The 14,795-nt window shown below is 50.0% G+C and overlaps 1 non-coding gene across 1 annotated transcript; it reads left to right on the forward strand.

The window, feature by feature from the left end:
* The first annotated feature begins 1,932 nt into the window (after positions 1 to 1,932).
* Positions 1,933 to 2,039, forward strand: LOC133724041 (small nucleolar RNA R71). The gene has a single exon (XR_009853456.1). It is a non-coding gene; the product is annotated as a small nucleolar RNA R71 (small nucleolar RNA).
* The last annotated feature ends 12,756 nt before the right edge of the window (positions 2,040 to 14,795 follow it).

Here is a 14,795-nt window from a genome sequence, read left to right on the forward strand (position 1 = left end):
GAGGTTTTGAACAGTGATTTTCCAAACTTCTTGCTTCTAGGGTTTAGGATATGGTTTGTTTTTTAGTGAAATGTTTCCTAAATCTTTTAATGCGTTGTTGTAGTAAGATTCAAATCCCTAGTTATTTTTTCAAACAATTTGATCACTTTGTTTCAATTTGAGCTTTTGAACCGTGATTTTCCAAACTGCTTGCTTCTAGGGTTTAGGATTTTGTTTGTTTTTTAGTGAAATGGGTTCTAAATCTTTAAATGCGTTGTTCTTGTGAGATTCAAAGCCCTAGTTACTTTTTCAAACAATTTGATCACTTTGTTTCAATTTGAGCTTTTGAACAGCGATTTTCCAAACTTCTTGCTTCTAGGGTTTAGGATTTGGTTTGTTTTTTAGTGAAATGGGTTCTAAATCTTTTAATGCGTTGTTCTAGTGAGATTCAAAGCCCTAGTTACTTTTTCAAACAATTTGATCACTTTGTTGCAATTTCAGTTTACGAACAGTGATTATCCAAACTTCTTGCTTCTAGGGTTTAGGATTTGGTTTGTTTTTTAGCGAAATGGCTTCTAAATCTTTAAATGAGTTGTTCTAGTGAGATTCAAAGCCCTAGTTACTTTTTCAAACAATTTGATCACTTTGTTTCAATTTGAGCTTTTGAACAGTGATTTTCCAAACTTCTTGCTTCTAGGGTTTAGGATTTGGTTTTTTTTTAGCGAAATGGCTTCTAAATCTTTAAATGCGTTGTTCTAGTGAGATTCAAAGCACTAGTTACTTTTTCAAACAATTTGATCACTTTGTTTCAATTTGAGCTTTTGAACAGTGATTTTCCAAACTTCTTGCTTCTAGGGTTTAGGATTTGGTTTGTTTTTTAGTGCAATGGGTTCTAAATCTTTAAATGCGTTGTTCTAGTGAGATTCAAAGCCCTAGTTACTTTTTCAAACAATTTGATCACTTTGTTTCAATTTGAGCTTTTGAACCGTGATTTTCCAAACGTCTTGCTTCTAGGGTTTAGGATTTGGTTTGTTTTTTAGTGCAATGGGTTCTAAATCTTTAAATGCGTTGTTCTTGTGAGATTCAAAGCCGTATTTACTTTTTCAAACAATTTGATCACTTTGTTCAAACTTCATGCTTCTAGGGTTTAGGATTTGGATTGTTTTTTAGTGAAATAACATCTAAATCTGTAAAAGCGTTGTTGTAGTAAGATTCAAATCCCTAGTTACATTTTCAAACAATTTGATCACTTTGTTTCAATTTGAGCTTTTGAACCGTGATTTTCCAAACTTCTTGCTTCTAGGGTTTAGGATTTGGTTTGTTTTTTAGTGAAATGGGTTCTAAATCTTTAAATGCGTTGTTCTTGTGAGATTCAAAGCCCTAGTTACTTTTTCAAACAATTTGATCACTTTGTTTCAATTTGAGCTTTTGAACAGTGATTTTCCAAACTTCTTGCTTCTAGGGTTTAGGATTTGGTTTGTTTTTTTAGTGAAATGGGTTCTAAATCTTTTAATGCGTTGTTGTAGTAAGATTCAAATCCCTAGTTACTTTTTCAAACAATTTGATCACTTTGTTTCAATTTGAGCTTTTGAACCGTGATTTTCCAAACTTCTTTCTTCTAGGGTTTAGGATTTGGTTTGTTTTTTAGTGAAATGGGTTCTAAATCTTTAAATGTGTTGTTCAAGTGAGATTCAAAGCACTAGTTACTTTTTCAAACAATTTGATCACTTTGTTTCAATTTGAGTTTACGAACAGTGATTATCCAAGCTTCTTACTTCTCTTCTTCGGTCATGAGAGTCCCACCTTGCACTTTGCTTAGATTAGTCTTCAATGATACCCCAAGCTTCCGTAGCATGCTTATTTTCAATGCTTCCAAGTGCGGCATTATCCACACGTCTTCTAGATTCCGGTAGCAAGCCTCTCTGGAATGAATCAATAAGTAACCACTTATCTAGGCCATGGTGAGGGCATCCAAGGTCAATGTCCTTGAATCTCTCCCATGCCTCATGCAAAGTCTCTCCATCAAATTGAATAAACCTCAAGATATCATCTCTCATACTTGTAGTCCGGTGGGGTGGAAAGAATGCATTCAAAAACTCTTCTTGAAGTTGACGCCATGATCGTATACTCGCGGGAGGTAGTCTATGTAACCATTCTCTTGCCCGGTCTTGAAGTGAAAAAGGAAAAAGACGCATCTTCAAGCTATCCGGTGTAAGTCCTCCCAATTGTAGTGTACCACATACTTCTTCAAACATCTTCACATGAGTGTAAGGCCTCTCTTGACTAAAGCCATTGAACTTTGGCAAATTTTGAAGAGTAGAAGACTTGATCTCAAAATTCACTCCACAAGGTGGCAAGACAATACAAGAAGGTTGGTTGACAACGGTAGGACAACTATAGGCTCTAATTGGTCTCTCATTATTCTCCGCGTCACCCATTTCTACCTCTTCAACTCTTGGACTTAGTGATCTCTCCTCTAAAATAGGTGAAGTAGTCCTTGATGGTGCAAAAGATTTAGTCCTCGGATTTCTCACCCTTTTTCTTGGTCGACCTCTTCCTCTCTTATTAGGAAGTTCACTCATGCACCTTCAAAAGAAAACTATGAAAATGATTAGAAACTAGATGTTAATGCTCAAAGTCTGGCGGTAGCCAAACCTCCGTTTAACGCGGGTCCGGTGGGCGGACCGCTACTCTGTATACTTGGTGATTCTTGCTGGCTGCCAAATGAAAGACAGGACGTCAGAGGGAGACCGCGTTGGGCGGTCTTCACTTCTCCGATGCCTAAGTCAGTTGATATATAGGCAGCACAATAATAAATGAGTAGTTAATGCGTAAATAATGAAGGGAGAAGAGAGGACCTTTTATAGGTGAGGAGAGGTCTGATCTTTTCCTTGTTTTCGATGTGGGACTGATGTGCTTCAGTTCCCAGTTTCAGTAGCTTCTGATGCCGTCTTGGCAGAGTGCGTGGCGGCGCGTCAGCGGTGATCCTGGGGAACTCTTGTGCTCAGGCCGTGGCCCGCCTGGCTGCCTATCTGTGGGTTACTCCTTTGACGGTAGTTGGTACCTCTGGCGGTACGATGAATGTGGCTGATTATAGCTAATTATGCTTTGCAAACGTACAAGTAGGTACAAGTCCTCCAAGTCCCCAGTCAAGGAGGGCAATCTTGGTTGGGGAGTTGATCGGCGGTTTCAAGCGTTTTCTTCCGCTAGACTTTTGCAAAAGCATAATTAGCGTCAGTGCGTTGTCAACCATGGATATTACTGAGCAAACGCTTTATACCCTTTCGGGTGGGCCCCTGCTAGGCCCCCCAGGGAGTCCCCCACTCCCCGGCTAAGATGGACCTCCGGATGGTCGCAAAATTTGTTTGGTGAGGGGGAGCTGCACGGAGCAGAGGGTGTTGGGTAGCGAACCCAATCTTTAGTACCCAAGTGACGGGGGTCAACGTACCTGATCAGGGCCGTCGTAGACTGTTGACTAGTCCCCGTGTCCCGTAGGGACGATCTGACTGTAATGCCGCGTGGCGGTCATTTGTCAGAATGAGGCGTGGCCTCGGGATCCGCCGCTGGCGGGTGTCCCCCCGCTGGTCTAGAGCAGTAAACAGCGTCCAGTGGACGTGCTTGGCGTTGCTTTATTGAGCGGTACCGCGCTGAATAAAGTACGCGACTTGCCAGAGAAAAGAGGTTTCCGCTAGAGGTGTGTAGCGGAAGGCGCCCCGTTTGTATGATGACAAGGGAGAAGTTCCGCTGTTAGGAGACTTCGTGAATAACAGCTAGTGAAAAGTTCCGCTGGCGGGGTTCCGCCCAGCGGAGCCCGTCACTTGGAGAGGACAAGTGAGAAGTTCCGCTGGCGGGGTTTCGCTCAGCGGAGACCGTCACTTGGAGAAGACAAGTGAGAAGTTCCGCTGGCGGGATTTCGCTCAGCGGAGACCGTCACTTGGAGAAGGGCGTACTTCGGATTGCTTCCGTGATACGCCCTGACACGTGGCAAAGAACTAGAGGGTTAGCGTGTGGAGACGCGTCTCCTCAGTCCGGCCGTCTTCTCGTCATTAATGCGAGTAATGATGGATTTCGTAACCGAGGCGACGCCTCGGTTAACCCGGAGGGTTAGTGCGAACAGGGGACACGTGTACGGCTGGGGTGTGATGTCGTTTTCTAGCGGACGGCCCAAAAGCCTCTGACGTTGACATAAAAGGGGGGGGGGGAACGTATTGAGAATGGATATCAGAAAATCCATTCGAACTGTTTGTCGTCTTCAAGCTCTGCCCAGCCGAGATTTGCAGAGAGTGCCGTGCGTTGGTGGAGTTCTCGTGGTCGGAGAGACGAAAAACTTCCGTCGTCGGGGCATAGCGAGTATCAGCACGTCAGAGAGTTCACGACTGAGGTGAGTGTTCTGGTTATCCTTCTCTTTGGTTTCGTGTTTTTGTCGATTTATGGGTTTGGTGTTTGTGTCTGGGATTGGTGTGTGAACTGGGTTTCTTGATGTTCGTCGGGGGTGTAAGATGAGATTTGAGGGTAGGTTACGGTGTTGAACAGAGAGTTGTCAGTTAGGGTTTTGCTAGATGGTTGAATCTGGGTTGAGGGAGGTTTGTTCATATTTTGGTATTTTCTGGGTAGCTGTTCATGGTGTTTCTGTGCTATACATGATATAGGGATAGGTTAGATCCTTCTGTGGGCTAACTGATTTGGGTTTTAGGGTTTGGGATGGCCAACGTCGTAGAGATCTCGAGCAGTGAGGACTCCGGGTCTGACGTGTCAATCAGTGCGGCGGATAGGGTTTTTATTGACTCGTTGCGTCCGTCTGCCCGTGCAGGAACCTCACTGCCAGAGCCGTTAGACATCGCGCCGCTGCAAACCATACCCTGGGAAGTTGTCATGGGCCGTACGTCGCGTCCGGAGAGTTCTAGGGCGGGTGAGGAAGCTGCTGCGCGGGAGAGGAGTGAGGAGCGGCTAGCAAGTAATAGTGCCGCCAGTGGTTCCGCTGACGGGGGAAACGTGACGGGGGAGGAAACAGAGTCGGCGTGGGTTCTCCAGGATGGGACCCCCGTCGACGAGGCGGGAGGGCGGATGACTGCCGCCGCGGTCAACCGGATGAAGCGGATATACCGGCTGCCGGGAGCGGTGAAACTTCGTCAACCGACGGCGGACGAGAAGGCCTCAATCCTTCCAGCGGGGTTCGCCGCCGTTCACGAGGCAATATTCCGCCAAGGAGTGACGTTGCCGCTTGTACCCAACCTTCAGATCCTGGTGTGTGAGTTCGGCGTCGCTTTTGGGCAGATCTGTCCCAACATGTGGCGGTTGATGCTGGCGATGAACTCCTTGTGGCGGCTATCCGGGTGCGAGGGGCCGACGGTGGCGGAGGTTTTGCACTTCTACGAACTGGTGTACGTTAAACGCCAAGGTTGTAGGGGGCAAGTAAATTTGAGCCGCCGGCAGGGAGCGCCCAAGCTGATAGAAAATTTGAGGGATTCGATGTCCTACTGGCGGGGGACGTTTTGCGTGGCGACGACGGGGTGGGAGTATCAAGCGGAGTCCAACCAGGGGGAGCCGACGTTTAGGATTAAGTCAGAGTTTCAGCCAATCCGAGGTTGGCCGTCGATCTCCGCTGAACGTAGTTGGCGGTTTATTGTATATATGTTGCAATCGTTTGACTGACACCTTCTGTTGTTTTACAGCGGGACTGCGCTACAATCTGACGCGAGAGGAAGAGTGCCGGGTTGCGCGTATCAAAGGTTGTTGGAAGAATCGCAATTTGCTGGACTTCCGTCTCCTCACCGGCTGGGAGCTGTTGGTCGATCAGCAGCTGACGCGCGCTATTGGTAAGAGATCTCCGCCACATTGTATCTCTTGGTAACTTGGTTAAAGCTAACGGGTGTTTGCATGTTCTCAGAGACTCCGCCAGGCAACAAAGCGAGCCGTGACGCCTTTGACAAAGCCATGGACCGTGCGGAGATAGACAACTTCTTGGAGGCAATGTATGCTTCAGGCGAGGCGGCCCAAATGACAGTCGTGAATCCGGAGACGCTGGAGGTGAGAGCATCCGAGGTGCCGGTGACGCTGCCCATGCCGCACCACTCTCACCTAGGGGCCGACGGTCTGCCCAGCGTGCAGGCGGATGGACAAGCGGGCGGGGGAAAAAAGGGATCCTCTGCCGTGCCGCAGAAGGAAAGAGTGGTTGGCACTCGACGTGGGCCACAAAGAGAAAAAGTCGTGGCGCCAGTGGGGGCTGCCGCCACTGCGGTGGGGAGACAACCGCCGAAGGGGACCAGGGCTGCGCCCACTGGAGATACCCGGTCGATCCTGCGAAGGCGGCGCCAGTGTGATTCGGCCGGGGAGGAGGATGATGACGAGACCCTCGAGGTCCACAGACAAAAGAGGAGCCGACAAGACTCGTCGAAGGCCCCTGTGACGGCTGAGAGAGAGATGCCCGTGAGCGATCTGGACTCTTTCGCCGCCTTCACCGAGTTCATGACCGACAGTGAGCGGGAGTTTCTCTATCACCTGTGCGAGCGGTTGTCGTTCGGTGGTCTGGCAGGGATGACGCGGCCAACAGCGATCGAGCAGTCGCCCTTTAGCTCAGCCTTTGGGCACCTGGCGGTTGGGCTGAACGAAATGTTCTTGGCGGCCTCCAAGCAACCCCGAATTGAGGGACAGCTCCGGGAGGAGGTTAAGAGGCTTGAGAGGGAGCTGGCGGAGGCCAAGGACAGGCTGGCGGATGTGGAGCGACGCCTGATGAAGGCGGACTGTGACGCTGCGGACGCTCGAGGCAAGTTAGATGTGGCCATCCAGCGGGACATAGAACGAAATGATCAAGTCTCCAAGCTGAAGCAAGACAAGGCCTTGCTGCAAGAGCGTGTGGCCGCCAAGGAGAAGAAAATTGACATCCTGCAGCGGGAGTCTGCCGCCAGGCAAGGGGAAGTGAAGAGACTGGAGGGTGAGTTGGCCCGGCTGAGGGATGATGGAAGCCGAGCCGCCGCCGCCGCTGTGGAGAATTTCAAGCAGTCGGCGGAATACAAAAACGCGCTGAATGAAGCGGCGAAGGCCGGCGCCCTAGCGAATGTCGAGATGCTGCAAGCGAAGGGTGCCATTGATTGGGCCAAGGCGTCCCTGCCTAAGGCGCCGCAAGAAAAAAATGTAGCACAGACGAAGAAACCCCCGCCAGTACCTAGTCCCCCAGCAGGTGGCAGCTCAGGCAGCGGGTATCATACTCCGGTGGATGGGACCATAGAGACGCCAAGTCCCACCGCTCGAGGGACTGACCAAACAAGCTGCGCACAGCCGCCGCAGTCCGAAGTAGGCGACGCCGGGGCCAACACCTGACATGCCAGGAGTGCTCTGTTTTGATTGTGTAGCCGCTGAGGCTTAAAATATATGTATTCTTCTTTTTTTTTGAATGTAAGGAACAATTTTTGGGTGGGGAGTCCCAGCCCTGAATATACGAAGTATGGAATTTTTGATGTTGTGTGATGATGTGTCTATACCGCTAGAGTTTTGACTTAGGATTTTCTTTTGCAATCAATGAAAAAATTAAAGGAATTAAGATTGGTCCAAGTGCACAACGTAGCGGACGAGGTCCGCTGACGATTGCTGGCGTTGCCAGCTGCCCTCAGTGCTAGACTTGGTAACAATGGTTTGAATAATTCCTCGTTTCATTGATAACTGACTGGTCAGTGTTAACAAAAGTTGGATGTACCCGTTGGGTAGCTTCCCTTAGCTAAATATTGAACAAAAATTTAGCTAAGTCAAGATGCTCCTGGGTAGCGACATGACTATTTGTAGTAATACCGAAGGTGTTCGGTATTCCAAGGATGGGTCGTAGTGACGCCATCCTTGTCCATTAAGTAGAAGGTGCCTGGGCTAACGACTTCTACTATTTTATATGGACCTTCCCAAGTTGGGCGGAGTTTTGTTGGTGCTGGAATGACTTCCTTCATTACCCAGTCCCCCAGTTGGAGGTTCCGGGCCTTGACTCTGGCGTTGTAGAAACGCGATACTCGTTGCTTGTTTTGCAGGTTTTGCAAATGGGCCTTGTGTCGTTTTTCCTCTAGGAGATCCAAGTCCAGGTTGATGCCATCGCCGTTGGTCTCTGGGTGGTAGCATTCGACCCGAGCGGTGGGTTGAGCTACCTCGACAGGCAGAACGGCCTCAGTTCCGAACGTCATACAAAAGGGAGTTTCACCAGTGGCGGATGATGGAGTCGTCCTGATGGCCCATAGCACTTCTGGAAGCTTTTCCGCCCACAAGCCCTTGGCAGTGTCGAGTTTCTTTTTTAGCAGCTTCTTGATTATCTTGTTTGCTGCTTCGACCTGGCCGTTGGTTTGGGGGTGGGCGACAGAGGCAAAGCTCATCCTGGTGCCCAGATTGGCGGTGAATGAAATGAGCTCCTCGTTGTTGAACTGTGTGCCGTTGTCTGTAATGATTGTGTGTGGGACACCATAGCGGCAGTAAATGTTTTTCTAGAGGAAGTGAATGACTTTGGCGGCAGTGATGGCCGTCAGTGGCTCTGCCTCTATCCACTTGCTGTTGTAGTCGATAGCGACAATGATGTACTTGAACTGTCCTTTGGCGGTTGGGAATTTTCCCATCAAGTCGAGGCCCCATGTAGAGTGGACCCATGGACCGATGATGACTGATAGTGGTTCCGCCGGCGCATGCGGGAGATCGGCGAACTGCTGGCATTTGTGGCAAGATCTTGACATCTGCCGGGCGTCCTCACCAAGCGTAGGCCAAAAGTAGCCCTGTCGCATTGTACGATTGGCCAGGGATCTGGCGCCCGAGTGGTTTCCGCATTCCCCGCCGTGGATTCCTGCCAACACGACCTTTCCTTCCTCCGGGGTTAAACAGCGGAGGTTGGGGTGAGTGAACCCCTGGCGGTAAAGCTTGCCATTCTGGATATTGTAGCGGGTTGCTCTCCGCTGAATTTGGCGTGCCTTGACCTTATCCTCGGGTAATGTGCCGCTGCGCTTGTATGCAGTGATCTCGTCCATCCAGCTGGGGTTGATTTCAATGTTGAAGATCTCTGCTAGGGTCTTTGTGATGCTGGGCTTGTCAAGGCATTCCACCTTTGTGTCCGCTGGACTTTGATGTGGCTGGGCGGTTGCCAGTCTCGCCAGGGAATCAGCCTTGGCGTTCTTTTCCCTGGGGATTTGTGTGATGGTGTGGAAGTTGAACTTTTTTAGCAATGTTTTGACATATCCCAAGTATGCCGCTAACTGTTGGTCCTTGGCCTGGAAGCTGTAGTTGACCTGGTTAACGACTAATTGAGAGTCGCTGAATATGTTGACGCTGTCAGCCCCTGAGTCAATGGCGAGGAGTAAACCGGCGATAAGTGCCTCGTACTCCGCCACATTGTTTGAAGCTTTGAAGTTGAATTTCAACGCGTACTCCGCGTTCAGTCCCCCGGGTCCTGTTAGGATGACTCCGGCGCCGCTGGCCTTGGCGCTGGCGGATCCGTCCACATGCAGGTTCCAATCCGACTGGAGGGGACTTGCCTCCCCGACGGTTACCACTTCCGCTCCGGGTACCATCTCTGCACCGGGTTCAGGTTGACGTTCGGTGAGTTCAGCGATGAAGTCCGCCACTGCCTGGCCCTTCATGGCGGTTCTTGGTTTGTACTCTATGTCGAACTCGCTGAGCTCGATGGCCCACTTGCTGAGGCGCCCCAAGTGTTCAGGGTTCTGCATTACTTGCCTCAGTGGTTGATTGGTTAACACATGTATCGTGTGGGCCTGGAAGTATTGGCGGAGGCGCCTGGCGGCAACGATAAGTGCAAGGGCCAGTTGTTCCAAGGGAGGATACCTCGTCTCCGCTCCGTTCATGCCTCTGCCGGCGTAGAAAACCGGGAGCTCATCTTGGCCTTCCCTTCGGACAATTGCGCAACTTACCGCTGATGCGGATACCGCTAGGTATATGAATAGGGTTTCTCCTTGGACAGGGACGGAGAGGAGTGGGACTGCCGCCAGATATTCCTTCAGGCCCTGGAACGCCGCCTGACATTCTGGATTCCAGTCGATGACCTTCTTGTGCGTTGTTTTGAGGAGTTTGAAGAATGGGGCACACTTATCAGTGAGTCGAGAGATGAATCGAGAAAGAGCGGTTAACTTGCCCTGGAGGCACTGGACGTGCACCTTATACTCGGGGTCCGCCAGGTCAAGGATGGCCTGGACCTTGTCTGGGTTAGCCTCGATGCCCCGTTCGCTGACAATGTACCCCAGAAATTTGCTAGCGGTAACTGCAAAGAAACATTTTTCTGGGTTGAGGCGCATACCATAGGCCAAGAGAATGGTTACTATGATCCTGAGGTTTGCCACATGTCCGCCGGCCTTTATGCTCTTAACTAGCATGTCGTCCACGTAGACCTCGATGATTTTTCCCAGATGCTCCGCGAACATGGCGTTCATTAACCGCTGGTAAGTGGCACCGGCGTTCTTCAGACCGAAGGGCATGACATTGTAGCAGTAGAGGCCTTTGTCGGTCGTGAAGGTTGTGCATTCCTGGTCGCTGGGGTGCATTTTGATCTGATTGTATCCGGAGAAAGCGTCCATCATGCTGAGGAGCTCATGACCGGCGGTTGAATCGACCAACTGATCGATACGGGGTAGCGGGAAACTATCCTTTGGGCATGCCTTGTTGAGGTTTTTGAAGTCAACACACATCCGCCACTTGCCGCTAGGCTTTTTGACCATCACCAAATTTGAGATCCACTGGGGATAGATGACTTGGCGGATGAATCCAATGTCCTGGAGTTTGGCGACCTCTTCTCCGATCGCCCGGTATTTTTCCTCATCGAAGGCCCTCCGCTTCTGCTTGATGGGATAAAAAGAGGGTTTGATGGTCAGTTTATGAGTGATAATCTCAGGGGAGATACCTGGCATGTCCGCGTAGGACCATGCAAAGACGGAGGCGTTATGACGTAGGAATTGAATGAGTTCTGCCTCTACTTCTGGGTCTAGTTGGGCGCCTATGCGGACTGTCCGCTCCGGGTGCTCGTCCGAGATGCAGACAACTTTCAAGGATGTGTCCGGGTTGACCGGTTCCTTCCGTACATACTTCTCCTCCTCATCCCTAGGGTCCTCAAAGATATTTGGCGGCGGTGCCTGGTTTCCCACTGTCAGGACATCATGGCGGTGCACTGATCGTGCCATGGTCGTTGAATAACACTCGCGTGCCAACTGCTGGCTTCCCCTCACACTGCCCGTGCCGTTAGGTGTGGGGAACTTCATAAGAAGCATGTATCCGGCGATAATGCACTTAAGCTTATTGAGCGCCGGTCGTCCGAGGATGGCATTATATGAGCTGAGACAATCAACAATTATGAATTCTGCATGTACCTCCGCCATACATGGACTAGCGCCAATAGTCAGCCGCATATAGTCAGAACCGAGCGGCTGTGTGACGTCACCAGAGAAGCTGAGCAGTGGCTCATGGTCCTGGAGCAACTTGTTATTCCGCTTGAGATGGCTGTAGCAACCGTTAAAGATGACGTTGACAGCGGACCCGCTATCTACCAATATTCTCCCCACTGAGAACCTGCCAAGAATGGCGTCGACCAAGAAGGGGTCATCATGGGGTAGGTGCACCCCGCGCTCCTCCTCCTCAGAGAATGTAATAGGTTCCCAACCCACCTTTGGGATTTTGGCGGATCTCTCGTAACGAATATGGCAGACCTCCTTTGGGTGATTAATGCGTGCATAACGCTTCCTGGCTCTGTGAGACAAGCCCGTGATTGGAGCACCGCCGTCGATTGTGTTAATGCGGCCCAACGTCTCTACGTTGGCAATCACGGGTGGCGGTTGGCGCACCTTGAACTGTTCCATCTTGCCTTCACGGTACAAGGTCTCAATTGCCGTCTTCAGTGCGTTGCAGCTGTTGGTATTGTGGCCGCTGTCTTCATGGTATTTGCACCATCTGCCGGTGTTTTTGGGTTTTCCCGTCTTTGGGTATTTTGCTGGAGGAGGTGGCGGGATTTGATCCTTGCACTGATTGTATATTTCCTCGTACGAGGTTGTGAGGACCGTGAACACTGCATACCGCTGAGAAGACTCCGTTTGCTTGTTGCGGTTATCTTCCTGGGTTGGGCGGTTGCCCTTGTGGTACTGATCCTTCTGCCGCTTGTTCTGGTAGTGGCCCTGTGGCCATTCCCTCTTCTTGTCAGTTGGTGATGCGGCGGGTGCTTTGTTAACGGTCTCATGATGACTAGAGGTGGGCTGTGTTGCCTTTGCTGGCGTTGCCGGTGGTGGTGGGACTTCTCCATATGTAATGAATTCCGCCTGGGCGTGAATGACCGCCTCACTCATGATATGGTCATATGCCGCATTTAGATGATTGTAGTTGAGGTGATAGAGGAACGGCCCCTTGAGGAGTCCTTGCTTTAAGGCCGCCGATGCCATCGATTTGTCCAGATCGCGGCACTGAGATGCTGCCGCTCGCCACCTTGTGACGAATGCCTTTAGTGATTCGTTCTCTCCCTGCTTGACGCTGAACAGCTGACTCGTGTTATGATGTTCGGCGGATAATAAGATGAACCGGGAGAGGAAGGTATGTGACAGTGCGTTGAATGAGTCAATGGACCCTGGCGGACATTCGAAGAACCAATTCATTGCCTCTCCGTCCAGTGTCTCGCTGAACAAGTGGCACAGAGTGGGGTCGTCAAATCCCTTGTTGTTGGTGACCTTCTTGAAGGTGTCCATGTGGACGAAGGGGTCGGTTGTACCGCTGTAATGCGACATCTTTGGAGTTTTTGCGTACGCAGGCCTGATAGCTTGTAGAATTGCAGCGGTGAAGGGCCCTGGTCTGGACGTGAAAAGTGGACTTTGAGTTGGCGGCGTGGCGCCCGACTCCGCCCGGACCAACCTTTGTTCCAATTGCTGCATCCTCTCCAGAATTTGGGCTGTTGCGTCGCCGGCGGGTCCGGCGTATGTACTCCGCTGGGCTTGCCTACGCCTTGGCGCAGGCGGATCGCCCTCAGTTCTTGCCCTAATTTCCGAGCGGTTGGTGCGCGGTACCGACTCTGCCTCCTGTTCCAACATGAGTTGGGGAATGGGCGGTGGTCCCATCCCCAGTAGTTCAGGGGGGTCCAACGGGACCTGCATCTGTACGACTGGTTCTGGTCCCAATGCACCAGCGTTGGGATGACTACGCCTTGTGCTATGCGAATGCCCGCTCTGTGCCGGGTTGGCGGTTCTTTCCAACGTCCTTTTCAGGTCATCAAAACGCGACATCAGCGTAGCCACCTGCTTTTGTGCTTCGGTCTTCTCTCTGCGCTCCTCTTCACGCTCTCTGTTTGCCTTGTGAAGGTCTGCCAGTGCCAGCTCGTACATGGCGGCGAGGTCCGGGCCTGGCGGGCGGCTGCTGCCTGGATTCGTCTCACCGCCGGGGTTAGTTGGGGTGTTGAATAGTGCGCGGTTAACACCTACCGCTGGATTGGATGGTTGGGGGATGGCGGATTGGTCTGCCTGCTCCTCAGCGTTTCCCCCGCTACCGCTAGTCATGGTAGTTGTGATGGGATGACCTCTTGTTCAAGGGTTCCCACAGACGGCGCCAATGTTAATGCTCAAAGTCTGGCGGTAGCCAAACCTCCGTTTAACGCGGGTCCGGCGGGCGGACCGCTACTCTGTATACTTGGTGATTCTTGCTGGCTGCCAAACGAAAGACAGGACGTCAGAGGGAGACCGCGTTGGGCGGTCTTCACTTCTCCGATGCCTAAGTCAGTTGATATATAGGCAGCACAATAATAAATGAGTAGTTAATGCGTAAATAATGAAGGGAGAAGAGAGGACCTTTTATAGGTGAGGAGAGGTCTGATCTTTTCCTTGTTTTCGATGTGGGACTGATGTGCTTCAGTTCCCAGTTTCAGTAGCTTCTGATGCCGTCTTGGCAGAGTGCGTGGCGGCGCGTCAGCGGTGATCCTGGGGAACTCTTGTGCTCAGGCCGTGGCCCGCCTGGCTGCCTATCTGTGGGTTACTCCTTTGACGGTAGTTGGTACCTCTGGCGGTACGATGAATGTGGCTGATTATAGCTAATTATGCTTTGCAAACGTACAAGTAGGTACACTAGAATTCAAGAAAAACACAAGTAATTCAAACAAATAATTAAACCTCTTTTTTTTTTTTTTTTTTTCTTTTTTACTACAATAATAAAAACTCAACAAGTAACCAATAACACCAAAAATAAAAATCTGGAATTTTTTTTTTATGGCAATAAAAATTACCAAAATATATTTTCAATATTTAACACACAAATCAAAACAAAGAAAAAGATAGAAAAATATGCAAAATGCCTAAGAATCCGAACACCAAGGGAATAAGGTTTTTACACCCTAGTCCCCGGCAACGGCGCCATTGATTCGGTGCCTATACTAGCGCCTCACGCGTAATACAACACGGTCATCAAGTTTAGGGAAAATAAATTAAGCTCCAAGTATTGTACCCAAGGGAATAGGGAACCCCCACTTAGTTACGGACAACTAAGCACAAATACAAATTATCCTAGCAACAAGTATCCGAAATTGTGATTTTTAATTGTGAAGACTTAAACTAAATATGAGAACCGAAAATAGAAAATTGCTAAAAATGAAAAATGCAATGCTAAAGTAGTTTGCGAAAAAATTCAAGACAAGAGAGTGTTGGGTGCTAGGGAGATTCCTTCACCCAAATCCTATGTGCCGGAAGCTAATTTAATGTAGATGCAAAATTCTTCATTTGGCGGTAGTCGTATCCTAGGCGGTTCAAGGCTCAAGGACCATATATTCTCAATTACGGTATTAATGTGCCGTTTCAAGGGTCACACAAACTCAATTAGAGAGAGCTAGAGCCGGTTCA

This window comes from Rosa rugosa, chromosome 7, assembly GCF_958449725.1.
Source record: "Rosa rugosa chromosome 7, drRosRugo1.1, whole genome shotgun sequence".
Classification (NCBI taxonomy): domain Eukaryota; kingdom Viridiplantae; phylum Streptophyta; class Magnoliopsida; order Rosales; family Rosaceae; genus Rosa; species Rosa rugosa.